The 15965-nt window shown below is 41.4% G+C and overlaps 1 protein-coding gene across 6 annotated transcripts in view; it reads left to right on the top strand.

Annotated features, from left to right (window-relative positions):
• Positions 1 to 15965, top strand: part of FHL2 (four and a half LIM domains 2) — a 41179-nt gene that overhangs the window by 1090 nt on the left and 24124 nt on the right. For 2 of the 6 annotated variants that reach the window (XM_038173261.2, XM_038173260.2), the window contains exon 2: positions 14792 to 14881. The exons of 2 other annotated variants lie outside the window; for them this stretch is intronic. The gene's annotated coding sequence lies outside the window, so the exon portion shown is untranslated. Of the gene's footprint in view, positions 1 to 14667; positions 14882 to 15965 lie in introns of those variants that run through there. 2 more of the 6 variants (XM_005031051.6, XM_005031050.6) reach the window with 1 other exon arrangement.

Below are 15965 nucleotides of genomic sequence, written 5' to 3'. Positions count from 1 at the left end.
GTATGATACAAAGGTAAGAAATATTAATTTACTTGTAGCACAAGGACTAAAGCTACCGCATTTTACACAAGTTTATTACTCTGCTAGGCAATTGAATGAAAGGAGGTTTTCTTTCAAATCGCTCAGTAGGCTTTGATATGACTACAGGTTGCTGTCAGCCCTGGAGAGCAGAACTCAGACCTGACACAAACCCAAGTGTTGTACGAATGGGCACCTCACTTCAAAGTATTTAGGATCGGGCTCAATCCTTAAATGAAGTTTTGAAAGAAAAAGGACAGGCCCTTAGATGTTCCAAATTGCTGGGATCCACTGACTTTAGCTGAGATTTAGGTATTCACATCAAGTGTTGACTGGGCCAACAATGTGAAGTTGGGCCCAGTACCAGGGTTGTGTCTCTGGCCCCACCACACAAGTACATACAATGCATCCTGCAATGCTCTTGGTCCACGTCCATGCCATTACACGCTCCTTGCTTCTAAAACAAAGTGACCACATCCGAAACAAGTCCAATGGACAGGGCTCACTCTCAAGCCATGCCGAGGTGGGAGAGCCCTGGCTGGAGTTTGGACAGCTGGACAGTGTGGTCAACTGAGTCTTTGTGCCCAGGACTGTCCTGAGGTCCTCTCTGATTTAGGACCATAGATGCAGGCTTTGGGGATGCCTCTGCATGTCCAAACAGTGTGTTGGAGACCCACTTACAGGGTGGACATCCCCAGCTGGCATGTCTGGTCTGGCTGAGCTGTCCAGGCAGGGGCCTGTGACCATCAGTGTAGACAGTGTCGAGACAGCAAGCTTAGGAACAAACTTGCTCTGTCTTTTATGTGAAGAACAGCACATAATTTAAAGAGAAGGAAAAAAGGAGTGGTGAATACCAAACAGTCTGCACACACATCTATCTTATCTAGAGGCTTACTGAGCCCTCAAGGATGCCTTGGAAGGCTTAACTTCTTCAAACACCACTGCCATTGCCTCTGCATGTTCCTCTGATCTCTGAGTTATGGTCTCACCACCAGACTGTGGTCTCTTCAGTTCAGACCCATACAGAGCTCTGATCTTCTCGTCCCCAGCACTAGTGAAATGAGTGTTGCAAATTGATTGGAGACCAAAGGTAGCACCTCTCACTGAAGAGCACAGCGTTGGCTCTGAGTGGGCCACCAGTAGGTGTTGGGATCTGCCCCAGACCTACAGCTCCCCTTGGACTGTTTTTTTGTTTTGTTTTGTTTTGTTTTGTTTTTGTTTGTTTTTTTGTTTGTTTGTTTGTTTGTTTGTTTGTTTTGTTTTGTTTTGTTTTTGTTTTCCCTAAGGTCCTGCAACTATGCTTGACTGTTAGGTTTCTGCAGTAAATTGTGCAATAAAGAAATTATCACATATTATGCACAAAATTATCCGTTTTTAATAAAGTGGTGTCCTTGTTCTTTTCCTTTTCCCTCACTTCCCCCATGTTAAAATTTTTCCTGTGTCCTCAATTTTTTTGTCTATCATTCAAGCCTTAGCCTAAAACAATAAGAATAAAACAATTATTCTGGTTGGGCACTCAAATTATCATCACTGGTGTATTGATGGTATTCCCTCTTAAAAAAATAACAAGTAGAAGTAGCATTCCAATTATGTGCAGGAAAATATTATTTTTTTTTAATACTTTGGCCAAATATATTTAGCTTGAAAAAATTCATGAACATGAATACTAGTGCAGTGATTTTTCACTGGATTTGAATTTAAAAGTGAAATAAAACAAAAAGACCAAAAGCCTGTTCCCAAAGTGAACCCATTTTAAAAGCAGTCTTCCCAACAATAATACTTTGTTCTTACCTAGCATTTGAAAATATGATTAATGCATGAATATCTTTACTTTTTCCTTTCCAAACAGCAAACCATTAGAACAAGGCAGACCTTTGATTGCAGCTGGCAAGGGGCTGGGAGGGGGCAGACTCATTCAAACACTTCTTTAATACAGAAAATGTAAAAGGCCATTTTTACGAGGAAGAAAACCAGAGAAAGAAGGGAATGTGAATACTTATTTGGGGGTTCAGATTTTGTCTTTTTTATTTTTTTTTTCTTATTATTTGTATAGTACCAAACTTGTGTAGATTTTTATCAGCAAAGGGTTTTCACATTTTTCCATACCAGTTCTCCTTTTTTTTTTTCCTTTTTATTATTTATATATATATATGTATATATCTATGTACTGTTGAAGCAGAGCATAGGCAATCTGAATGTTTCAGACACTGTTGCACTGTTGTTTTTCAGTTAGATGAATTATTGCTGGCTGCAATATTTTATCTCTGACTTTATATCTTAGTGAGTACAGTTTCATACTGATAAATCTCAGGCAGCTTCAACAATGTTCATCATATAATACTGATTAGCTCAGAGAAGCATAGATCATATTACAGAGTCCCGTTTTTTCTGAAAGTAGTTTGAGCAATCCTGCCTGTTTTCACTCAACTCATTCTGACACGAACATGGAAGGAACACTAACAATACACATTTTAAAGGGATTCATCAACTTCACAAAATGTTTCTGCTGGAAGTTGATTTACTGGCTACCATTACAAATGCCACTGAGAAGTAGTGAAACTGAAAGAGCAGGAAGAAAAGATATTTTCCATCTATTCTGCTTTATATTTTGAGTAACATTTTGTGTGAAGCCATACAGGTTTTCTTTTGTAGTCATTATTTCCTGCTGCCTCAGTGAAACTTCCATATCACAAAGAATGAGCAGAAAATGCTCTTTAAAAAAGGAAAACGAGTACATTTTCAAACCCCATTGTCGTGGGAGCAAAATGGACAAAGACATAGGAACAGAAATTGTTTCAAACAAATAGCAAAAAAGCCAGTGAGCATTCAAACCAGCATATTCTCCTGTGAAGCTTAAGGGATTTTCACCAAAGTCTTACTAGAAATTTGCATATTTTCTTTTGGAGGGAAATAGGTAACAGTGACCCTTTTTGGTAGTCTGCAGCTAGGGAAGCAAAGCCCTGCTTTCCTAGAGATTACCATACGAAAACAGGAATATCTGCAATCCTCAGAAGCCCTCCCACCACCACACAGAAGCCCATTATTCTGTCATCTACCCCATTTTTTAAATTCTGAGCATCCTGATTTCCCATGCATTCCACTGCCTGTCTCAGTGCAACACTCCCCATGCCACTGGTGTTGGGTGTGTTTGGAAATGCAGGCAGAGAAAGCAACATGTCACTCCAGGGGCAAGGACACTGCTTATAATACAACGAGAAAGATGTGCTAACACTGGCATGGCACTCCTGGTACAGAACAATAAAAGACGGGAAGCTATCAGAATAATCCCTATTTGCAGGAAGTTTCAAATTCTGGGCTTAAGCCCCAGGTCAGGAGTTTGAATGAGCACAGGGTAAACACGTTCTGTGTTGGGTAATCATATGGCTCACTTTTCATACTGTCGAGTTGCTTCACAGCCTTTGTTTTATTTCATCTCACAACATCCTTTTAGGGGAGAAAAGTAGCACTTTTTGTCCTAATTTAGAAATGAGAAGTAAGAGCCAGGTCCAAAAGTAGACTCAAGTGTCAAAGTGCAGTGAGGATTGGCAGGCTGTGAGACCCAAATCGGGGCTGCAGTGACCCAGGACTCCAAGAAAAAAGTCTTGGTGAGAGAATATCCTTTCTTTTCCTCTCATCTGAATAAAAGTCAGTGTGAGTGATGTTGTGTCCAGCTCTGCACAATTCAGTGAGGAAAAATGCAGCAGATGAATTCAGGTGTATGAATTCCACTCCTGGACATGCCTGCTTGAATTTGGCTACCCAAGGTCAGGTGTCTGCTGAACTAGACTCCTAGGTTCCCTCTAGATTCAATGAGGAAAGAAAAGTACATCTATAGGGCAGTTCATTTCATCCTCTATAGGTGTCTAATGAATCAGCCATTGCAAGTGCCTCTCTTTCCCTATCCACTATAGTGGAATCACAGACGGACATAGATTGCTAAAGTTTAGTCAGTTAAAATTTGGTGAAATGGGTACCACCATAAACTATTTGTACATGTTACAGAGAACATTTTTTTTGATTGAGGAATGGGCAGTGTTATCACAAGTCCCTGACTAGTACCTACAAACCCTCTCTCCCTTTCTACTTTTACAAACCAGAGTGCTGTAGTAATATAGACTGTAACAAGAACCATGTTAGGCTTACTTTTCATCTTTCTCCTTTGACATGTTTACTTTCCGTATTTCCCTGTATACTGATGAGTTTTGGGACACTTTCTGGAGATTCATGAGGCTATCTTGGTGCTGTAGAAACTGTTGAAAATCTGATTCCAGACTGCAAACTGAGACCCTGAGCATAGGAAGGAGCATGTCAGATGAATGGAAAGTGCTTCTGGTGGAGTCAGGAACTATTTTGGAAATATTCTGTTAGGATTTTTTCCTAGCTTTGTGGGACTGTAACAGAGTGCAATATTCTGTGGTAATGACTTTGCCTCTCAAAACAAGAAGGTGTAAGAGTTTATTCAGGAACAAAGGGTTATGAAAGAGCAGAGAGACCTAGAAGCAGGGACTGAATGGAAATGATTTTCTAGATCATTCATTCCACTAGCCCCATTATCTGCAGGGAGAAAATGACACAAACCTATTCAAAAACGTGTACTGACAATAGTTTTTTCAGCCAACATGTCCTGAATCTTTTTTAGTCCAATACATCTCTTTGCTCAAAGACAAAAGTCTCTGAAAAATTCAAAATTATGGCGAAAACATCAACAGTCCCTTACAGAAACTTTGAATGGTGATGTTTTGCATGATGGTTGGTGTTTTCTTGACTGATGGTATGTGTCAGATTTGCATTCCTAATTATTTTTACTGATCTTCTCAAAACAATGTGACTACAGTACCAATGACAACTAGTCAGATAGGATACTGGAGTCTCTTATTTAGACTGACCATTTAAAATAAGAAACAGTATAGCATTTGCCTTACTCATGGATACTGCATATGCAAGTTTGTTGGTGAGAGAGTTAACAGGAAAATATTCGAACATTATAACTAACCTATTATAAATGGCATTTGTCATTTCTTATTAGCACTAATACCAAAGCCATTTATTTTTAAACTGTTCCACCCTCCACCCAAAAAACTCATCAGTTTTACTCTGAGTGAGACCTCCAGGACTGGCTGCAGAAGCATTCCTGAGTTTCGTGGTAGTAATGTTAATATTTCTTTGTACACTACAACCTTAAACAAAACCACAACATTATTTCTAATGTTATCTTATTTAACTCTCATAGTTCAATAACTTGCAGATTCATAACCTCAAGATGATCTAGATTTATTAGTGCGGTTGGTGTCTTCTGACACAATTATTTGTTGCTGTGGAATACTGGTAGGTAAGCAGAGGGTATGGTTATATGGACTAGATTATATGAACATAGCATCTGATGCGATCACATAGTATGTGGTCACCCTGAGATCTCCCTGTCATTGGCACAGGCAGAAGATTGCAGAATGCAAGGACAGTTTGTTCATCCATCCTTTTCTTCTTAGCAGCTTTCTCTTTGCTTCCAGTGGCAAAATACACACACAGAGGTGCCCTCTCCCCTCACCACAAGCAGGAGCACCCAATGAGCATGCTAAGGATGCCTTGGGATTCACGGCCAACCTTCATCCCAACTATTCCTCCCCCTGTTATCATCGCTTTCTACTGGAGTTTGCCCCTTCTCCCAGTTGCCTGCTTTGGTAATGGTTTCCTCGTTTGTTGAATCAGAGCAGCAGGGGTAGCAGAGACCTAGAAGCCATACCTTCTTTCTGCCTTTTCCTCCTGTAATTACAAAAGCAAATGTAGGGTGGATATGCAGCTTGAAAAAAGAAAAAAAAAAAAAAAACAGCACTGGGTCCAAGGCATGTTCAAATACAAATCCAGGAAGATAAGCAGCATGGGCATACCTGTAGAAGATCAGTGGGCATCAAAGCAGAGCAGTCTGCCTTCCTAGCAGGTCTTCCTCTGCTTTCTCCCATGAGAGAAATTTTTACTGCCTGTTGATTCTGAGTTTGCTGAGAGACAAGCCAGCCCCTTCCCCTCTTTTTTTTTTTCCTTTTTTTTTCTTTTCTTTTCTTTTTCTTTTTTTTTTTTTTTTTTTTTTTTCTGGACATCCAAGCATTAAGAGTTCTTCCCTGCAAATGAGAAGTTTGGATTCATGAAAATCCTTCCAGATATATGGAAGAGCCAGCACCACTGTGGACAGGCTCTCCAGGAAGCAGCCAGCCAGCCAGGCAGTGCTCAGTCATGTAAGAGAGCAGCCCAGCAAGGACTCATTGGATTTGAAGGTTAGAAGCTGGGGATGAATGAAAGGACTAGTGCTCCTCCATAATGTGATTTCTGACTCCTCTCTGATAGTTCAAAAATTACTTGTCCTGCAGCGTGCAACGCATTGTCTTCAAGACAAGCCACTGTTATATGGCTGTGTTTCATTTTACTCACAGCATTTGAATTTCATTCACATTAAGACAGCAACTCCACCAGAAAGCCGTGTGAATACAAACTTGCCAGAGACAAACACAATCCATATGTCTACCAGGCTGACAATGGATAATATATTTTTTTGAGCTCTGTGTGAAGTGTTAGACATGAAACTCACATCAGCAACCAAATGATTGCTTTAATCCTATTATTTGAAGGGCCTGAACACTTATAGGGTTCAAAGTAAGCACAGGCCTAAGAGGATCAATAGCGAGGACTCTACTTCAAAGTGCACAATCTAAGCTCATATTTTGAATCATAATAAATGTCTGAGCCTACTTCTTTGACCCTCTCAGAATATGTGTCGTATATAGAAATGGAGGTTGAGCCGAAAAATATCGGTTGCCATACAAGAAGGATCTTTCTGCAAAACGGTGTGTTCCCAGTCATATTCAAATCAAAAAAGGGTGGCTGCTTCTACTTACAGAAATATATTAGGATTCTGAAGTAATCTGGAAAGTGATTTGCTACCATATGCTTCTTTTGAATTCAAGACAAGGGGGATGGTCTGGGGAATGATGGGGCCAATAGATAACCAGGACATAAAAGGAGTCCTCAGGAAAGAGAAAGCTATAACAGGAGGGGAAAAAAAGGGGGGGGAATGTGCTCCTGTATTCATATTCACTGTGAGGAACTTGGAGAGTTTCCCACAGCAGAACACTACCCTGTGGGGATCATCAGAGAACCTATTTCAAGATGAAGTGTCTGTAAAAGAGGTATGGAACAAATAAACAAAATAAATAGGAAGGAAATGTTAGAACAACATGATGTTCATGCAAGACATCTGAAGGGACTCAGTGATGAAACAGCTGAAATAAGTATAATGCATGGCCTCTTATTCAAAATAAAACAGGCTTAGAAACGAGCACCTGAAAGTAGCTAATACAGTGCCAGCTCTTAAAAATTATTCCAAGAGAAACTGGGGGAATTAGATCCTGGAAAATCTGATAAATGTAGTAGAAATTAATACACAGGATAGAGAAGAAGGATAAATATTATACATTGGGAGAAATTCAGTACAGCATTGTAAAGGGAAATCACGCTCTACAAATCCATCAAGTTCCTATAAGACAGTAAGAAACATGCAGATGCAAGAGTCCTTTGGTTGGCAGTATCTTCCTTACTTGTGCTTTTCCACGTATGCAATAAGACCTCTCACCAAACACCTTTAAAAACCTGTAACACCTTTAAAAACCTTCCTTACTTGTGCTTTTCCACGTATGCAATAAGACCTCTCACCAAACACCTTTAAAAACCTGTAAGCAGCCACAGAATAAGAGGGAAGATCTCTCACAGATTATATAAAGTTGGTTGAAAGGTAAAGAGGCAGCTCTTGCAGTAAAAGGAGATCAATAGTGCAATTCTACAAAGGCTGAGAAGCAGAAGGATCTTAGGAAACAGGGTGATCGGACACTGCAGTAGCATCTTAAACTGAATGTTGATGAACACAAAGCAGCACACATGAGGAAAAATACAACTTTATCTATAGAATAAAGTTTCTGAGCTGACTACATGCTCAAAAACAGCCAAAAAAAAAAAAATTGAATGTTCTGGTCACATCATCTGAGAAAGTAAATTGTCATAATGGAAAAAGTTTGTGGAAGGAAGATAAAACATAGGGAGTGGGTTTCATAGAGTGACTACATAGCTTGGGTCTCACCAGCCTGGGAGAGAGATAGCTGAGGGGAGGTACAATGAAGATGGATAAAGACATCAGCAGCTTTTAGAGTATGAATAAAGATCAGATGGTGATTATTTCTGCAAAAGTAAGACCTAGGGTGAATCAGATTAAGCTAATGGGTGCTATGTTGAAAACAAACATAGAGATGGTTCTTCAACAACATAGAGAAAAACCATCTGTTACAGGAAATTGTAAGTACCGAAGGCTTCATGGGATCAGGAGGTAACTGTGCAAGTTCATGGAAATAATATTCTGTATGGATAGTGACTCCAAGTTGAGAAATCCCTGAACCAACCATTGCTAGAAGAATTGGGGGGGGGTATTAATCGGAGATATGACTATAAGCTATTCTCACTTTCTTCCTAAAATATTTCTTAGACCTGAAGGCTAGGATAATGAGTGAGAGGAGCCCTTCTATACAGTTATTCTCATATTGCTATAGCATGATCTTAATATGTGCAACTTACAGGTTCTGCCCAGTGCTAGTCATTAGGCATTCATGTTAGACTGCAAACTCTGGTCTGAATGCTGTTTCCTTTCTCTCTGTGTTTTTACATCTATGTTGGATTATCAAAACTTATTTGCATTTGGCTTTGGAGGTTACGGAGGTTATGGAGTCCCAACCTTAATCATTAAGGTCAGACTAGTCGAAGATCTGCCAGGAACAAGTTAGGTGTTGTCAATCCTGCCTTGGCAATGGGTTAGATGAGTTCTCGAGGTGCCTGCCAGCTGCTCAGTTTTATGAACCTCAGTTTGCGCAGAAGCTCCCCTGGACTCTGACTCGCTGATAATGGGAAGTGGCAGCTACAAACGTTGCTGTTGGCTCTTCCTAGAGGGTTGTAAAAGATGTCAGGGACACAGGCAGAAAAGGCATTCAGGGGAGCAGGAGGAAATTACTCACTCAGAAGCAACATTTCGGAGGAGAAACCTTGAGCAGTGGAGCAGTGAGAGGGGGGAGGATTCTGGAAAGGGGGCTTTTCCTAAAAGCACTGTAGCATGCTGGGTGCACTGAGGGGAGTACCCAGATATGTGAAGTATTTCATATAGAATTCCTCGTCTCTTGTGCAATCAAAAACACAGAGTGATGAGTTATTTGGAACAATCTTGCTGTTCTTGTTTCGGGTGTCTGAAACAAGGAACTATAAATCATGATTATACTAAAATGAATAAATCCTAAATTAAGGGGTAGTATTTGCCAGTTCAGAAGACCAGCAATTACTGCAAGCTCTGTAGCAATTTGTCAGCTCGGATTCCATCCACAGGGGTAGGAAACCCAAAAGCCTCTTCCCATCTGTCATACACAGGGCCCTGCATAGCAATCAAGCTGAATTGAGGGGAAAGGCAAAAAGCAACAGCTCCTCCACACAGGGCTCTGTGATATTACCTGGGTCTCCTCTACAACATACAGAGAAAATACTTTGAGCAACAAAGCAGAGAACAAATGCTTTCTCATCTTCATTTCTAAGATGGTCATTTTAAATAAGGTTCTGTGTCTAGGAGTGACAGAAGAGTTGCATTTCTAAAGACCACCCAACTCTTTTCAGAAGCTGTAGTCTTGATCCTGTGACACTCCCAAAACTCAATCATCATGAACCAGGGTTTTTCTTAACAGCTACCAGATTCTTTAAACCCTAACCTACTCATTGAAGCTTCCTCTGGTGTGCTCCATCCCCTCCTTCCTTGAGCACTGCCACTCTTCTCTCCTCTGATTCCCTCAATTCACGCACAACCATTCATCAGTGTCAAGAGATCTTTGTCACCAAGGCTGAGACAGAGTGAGTGCCAGCAGCAGGGACATAGCTGCTTTTCTGCCTGTGTCATCTGCAAACATTCCTACATCTCAACAGTCCATGGAGAAAGGGTAATACAGAGATGGAGGCAGACCACATGTTGGCCAGTGCCACATGGCCACATTTGTTTTGAGGCAACTTTTTCAGGAGATAGGTTTCTCTGAATGAAACAACAGCTAACTAGGTAGAAAAGAAGGTCATAATTAACTATAAAAATGGAGCAAAGTCTTTGTCTAAACTGATCATAAAGATCTAAACATAAGTAGTCTAAACTGCTCTCAGCACCGTCACAGACTACATTATCACAGAGTTAGCCTTGAAATTGAGTCAGTATCACCTATCTTATCACATAACAACGTCATCTTTCTGACGATAACATTTCCTATAGAAAAGCAGAAGTTTCTGAGTGCTACTGAGCTATGGCATCTCCCTCTAAATTCACTGCAGAAAATTGTTAAAACTGTCTGTGAAAACAATTAAAAACTAAAACATTCTTCTTTTTTTTTTTTCAAATTAGTTTGCAATTTCTAAAGTATTATGTTTTTCGCATTGTTTTAGAATAAACACCCAAATAAAAATAGAAGTTTTGCATCCATCCAAAGTAGACAGATTTCCAGCTCATGTAAAGGTCTCTGTTTGCTTTGGTTGCAGTGGACTTAATGGATTGTCTAAAAGTATCTATAATTTCTTCAGAGTCTCTGAAACTCTGACGCTTCTTACTCACTGAGTATTTCTCTTTCATCACCCAGGAAAAGGAAAATAAAAAAATAAAATAAAAAAAAAAAAAAAAAAAAAAAAAAAAGATCAGAATATTGCAAAGAGACTTATGACTGGGATACTGAATGGGGAAATAAAATGTAGACTAAAGCCAAGCCATTTACCCTTTGTATATTTGTCGTGTGCTTGAGAATAACTACATATTTGGAAATATCTTATAAGAATAAAATTTCAGAAAGATTTAATATTGCCTGGTTGTTATTTCAGGTTTAATGAACTAAAATGTAATGTCTGCATGAGTCTATACTACTTCCTAAACAACAGTGCCAAGAACAGCAGTTCTCCTAAATGCACCCTCTCGTGTTCAATGGAAGCTTGTGTTACACGGGTTCCAGCATCAGAAGAGGATTTGCTGAATTTTGATAAAGTAACATAACAGTTGTCAGATAAGATTGTGATGGGAGAAATCAGTCAGTAGCTTAGCCATTTTCAAGCTTTAAAGCATAGTTTTCCACCTCCCTTGCCCCCTCAGAGACATTAAATTTCTCTGTGACTCAACTTTGGGGAAATAGGTATATTACACTTCCAGACACCTTTTTCCACTATTTTTCTTGGTTCGTTCATTTCAGCCAGAAAAGGAGATAAGTGTTGAAATGGTGGTTACTGAGGCATCAACCTAGTAGCTAAAGTGAGATTTCTGAGGGATTAGTAAAATCACTGAGAAGTCCCAGTATGAGAAGGATACATTTTCCATCTCATTTCCTATATGTGAGGTATGCCCTTCTCCATATCGCATTTAAACCTGCTAAGGCACACAGTCAACTGAAGTACAAACAATAAACTCCACTTAAATGCTACATCTACTATGAATATCTAAGCCATAGGGTATGCTTCTGAATCGCAAGATGGCACTGAAAGGTGTTTGTGTTTTCAACCCTAAATGCAGGCTTCCTTTTAGAGATATTGCCTGATGAATTCTTCATTGAATCGTTTGTTGAATTGTTTCCACTGAAGCCTTGAAGATGGCTAAGATGGCTAATCAGAGAACCAATGAAGTTAAAAAAAATAAATAAATGTCACTAAACCGCTAGATTTGCCAATGGGGGAAATAGATGATAGATTAGATAGATAGATAGATAGATAGATAGATAGATAGATAGATAGATAGATAGATAGATAGATAGATAGATAAACTTCCCATTCCCTTCCCATACCTTTCCCCACCGTCTGCCTGGCATTAAGGAAATAAATTTTCTTTCCTCACAATGGATTTAATACTAGTGGGAGAGAAGGTATGTGACTTTTTGCCAGTGAATAAGAGGTCAGAGGTTCCTCTTGCCATCTCTGGTAGTGCTTGGTGGAGAGCACCAAACTGTGCTGTCTGGTAACTCTCCCTCATCCCTTTTCAGTTCCTACTGAGCATCAGGTCCAATTGTGAGAACACAACCCCACAGATCATCAGGTTATAAATCAGTAGAGGCTCTTCTGCCTTCAGGGACTCAGAGATTTGATTAAATCAGACAAAAATGATCTTATCTTCCCAAACTCAACTCATGGCCTGCAACAGTTAAGCTAAACAATTTCAGGTAGAAACAGTATGTATTTTTAACTTGTAATTGTGGAAAACACTACAGTGTATAACAGCAGGTCATGTCAAAATATCTCTGGCAGAGTTGCTGTCTTGGCAGTTAGTACACAGGTAGGGAAGTGAAAATATCATGGAAATAGAAAAAAAATATGTATTTAATTTGTTTGAATATTTAATTTGTTGAATATTTAATTTGATTTAGAAAGGTCTGGAAATAAACTGACTGAAATAGCCCAAATCTAATCACCTTCAGGGCTCATTTTTCTTCTTTACATACACTTCTAAAACAGAAGTGAGTTACAAACTACATCTAAGATGGAAATTAACAGTTTTTGTCACCACTGTGCAGTAATTTATGCTAAAATAGAGAAAGATCAGGATTATTATTATTATTATTATGCATTAATCAAGGCTTTGTAAATTTCCCAACAACTCGCACGAGAGTGTATTTGTCCTGAAAGCTGTATTTACTATTTATATTAGGTGAAACTAAAGACTAGAAAGATTCAATGTCTTGTCCAAGGGCATCAGGCAAGTGATAGGACTGGAAACCCATCCAGCAGCTCTCCCAATAAATGGTTACAACCCCATGGTAGCTCAAGGGCTCACTGAAAATTACTCCCTGTCTGGTTTAACTCATCTGCCAGTGCCAGTGCCAATGCAAGGGAACAGCCAGTGACACATGGCTGGGGAGAGCAGCAGCTTTGATTTAAATGAGCTTTAATTGCCATGGAATCAAGCTCCATAGTCCCTTACAGCTGTGGCTGCTCCTCCAGGGCACAATGCCTGAGCTTTGAAAATACAACTGTAAGGGCTGCAGCAACATACAGACAGACCTTTGGGCATTGATGGACATCAGAATAACTCCCAATTGTAGAGGAGAGCTAGGAATGGCCCTTTCTTACCATTTTATTCTGTCTGTGCTTTTGGTAGATTTCAGGTAGAGCCAGGACATACTAATACATTCCACATCATTCAAAATCTGCCTGCCTTTCAGGTACTCAAGATGAGAGTGAGTATGGGTCAGGGTTCTGGCACAAGGGGGTGGTTTTTTGCTTTTTTGTTTGTTTGTTTGTTTGTTGTGTTTTGTCAGTTTGTGTTTTGTTTGGTTGGTTGGTTTCAGGAGAGACACTTAGCAAACCCATCTCAGGAAGCACTTTTTTACTGTGTGGATGACTCAGGTTGCCCAGAGAGGCTGTGGGGTCTCCTCCTTGGAGGCCTCCAAAAGCCACCTGGAGATGGGCCTGGGCAGCCTGCGCTGGGTGGCCCTGCTGGAGCAGTGCTTGGACCTGGTGGCCTCAAGCATCCTGTGGTTTAGTGATCTGTACAGCTGCACCACTGCCCAAGCATGTGCCAGGACCCAATGTCCAACACAAAAGGACATAGGATTATCTTGCATCATCTGGATGCAGAACAACAGCAACAATATCTCAGGCTAATGGGCTTTACTTTCTCATCCTATTAGTTTCTCATAAGGCTGAAAGCCCTGAATTTAAAGCACCTCCTTTTGGCATGCACCAGTCACTACTGCGGTAGCACCCTGGATTGCCTCCCCTCTCTGCCCCTCACGTGGCAGAGAGCAGACATCCCCCAGGTGCTTCTGATCCAAATTCTTCCCTCCAGGAGGTTTCCCAGGACCCTCGCTGTTTCGATTAACAGAATGTGTTTCTGCTACAATGGTTGATATATGAAATTGGATTTTGTAGCAGAAAAATTAGTTCCTGGTTATAGGAGGATTAATGGCTCCCCTCTCTTTACTGTGTGCCCACTGGCAGGGCTCTCTGCTGGGTCCTGAGCATGTACCGAGACAATCTGTTCCCTTGGCTCACTCTTACACAAGGGGCTTGTGGTTTCACTAATTTCCCCTGCTTTTCTTCTTTTTCTTCCTCACTACGGGGGGAACTCACAAAGAAAGGAGGGTGGGGAGAAACAAGAAAAGGCTCCGAGTGCTCGTAGGAAAAGCCTGCACACTTGCTCCTTGTCAAAATGTGCACCTCTCCACGAAGGGGAGAGACAGCTTGTTTCACTCCTCTCTGGGCGAGGCACTGTCACAGCAGGCAAAATAGCCAAAGTGAATAAAAACTACTGATTTTAACCCAACGCTTCGCTTTCTCGGCCAGGTGAAGAGACTTACAAATGCTTGGCTTCGACTTGCTGTAAAACAGGATCCCTCGGCTTTGGCGAAGCCGCGTTATTAAATAAGCATCAGGGGTTTAAAGAAACAAAGGCTGGAGGAGTTGGTGGGGGGGAGCCTTATTTTAGGAAGGGGGCCAACAAAGCTGAGATGTTTAGGAGGGGGAAGTATCTACACCCTTGGAAGAGAGCAAGTGCCGGGTGCCAGCTGCAGAGAGCCTACAAGAACGGGTGTCTCCGATCCTTTTGTCTCCTTATATGGTAAAATGATAGCGAGGGGTTTCACTGGGCTGGGGAAGGCAGCAGCCTGCTTCCACACCACGCTGCCTGCGGAGCTGAAATGAGAAGAGCTGCTCTGGGCAGGCACTAGGAAGCCCCGGCTGGCTGTACCGCTCTCCTCTGCAGGCAGGCCGGTGTGCTCCTCACCCGTTTGTTAATGGACGTGACCCCCTGCCCCTGCTCCGGGAGGTGACACTAGCTGCCCGCTGCTGCTCTGTAAGTAAATATCCCCTTTTTCCACCTCCTCCCTCCCCGCTACCCACCGCCTGTGCCTTTGAAGGCGCCGCTGGAAACAAAGGGTGCAGAGAGATGGAGAGGGATGCGTGATGTGGTACCCAGTGGGTTGTTGGGTAAGGAGGCAAGGAGAGGGATCGCCGGTCCCCCTTTCTCCTGAGCGCACAGCCAGGTTTGTGAAGAGGAGAAAAAAAAAGATGAATTCCTCATCAGAGCAGTTACTGCTGCGTGTCCGAGCTGATGAGGCACCGGGTCATTTCGTGCGTACCTGTTTTTAATGACTGCATTGTGCTGTGGGTGTAAGCCGCTGGGGAGGTCAGAGCAAGTCAGAGCCGGGCTCTTGGGTTTCGCACACCTCTGTGCACACTTCCTGCTTCCTAGCGCAACAAAGGATCATTTTTGCACTCCAGCAAGAGCAGATGCACATGAAACAAAGGTAGCCTTTCCTGATCGCAGGCAAACACTGTGGACGGATTGTGCACGGGAAAAACGGGGAGCCATCAGCACCATATTTCTTCTTTTTACGTGGTGAGAATAAATTAGAATGCAAATCCCAATTAATAGCTCTGAATCCCTTCCTTTCATGCTTCTCTCTTTGTGCCTGTGTGTGCAGCCACGATCATGTAGGTGCTTACTGTATGCCACCGAACATGGATTTCTCTGTGTGCATAATAAAGGAAATACTAACTTTCATTGTCTGCATTAGTGGCTGCTCTAAACTTCCTACTTCCCTAAAGAGATATGGCTTTTGTTTAGTTCACTCAATGCCGGCGTATTTCAGCTTTGCTCTGTACAGAGGCACACAAGAAAGCAAACCTTGTAAAATCTATACAGCAGCTGCCGTTGTTACTCCCCTGATGCCTATCTGGGGGTATATTAACTGAGATTGCTGATTGATCATTAGGTCCAAGGTCAATAGCTGTAACGTATATTGTTGGCTATACATATTTGTACACTGTCTTAGATAGGAGTTGTCCTAGAAGCGCCAACAGAAGGGTATGTATTATCAGACACTCACACAGATCACAGTGTGAAGGAATTCTGTAGCTAAGGTTGCCATTTCTGT

This window comes from Anas platyrhynchos, chromosome 1, assembly GCF_047663525.1.
Source record: "Anas platyrhynchos isolate ZD024472 breed Pekin duck chromosome 1, IASCAAS_PekinDuck_T2T, whole genome shotgun sequence".
Lineage (NCBI taxonomy): Eukaryota > Metazoa > Chordata > Aves > Anseriformes > Anatidae > Anas > Anas platyrhynchos.
Note: the sequence above shows the minus strand (reverse complement) of the source record. Positions and strands in the feature narration are given on the sequence as shown.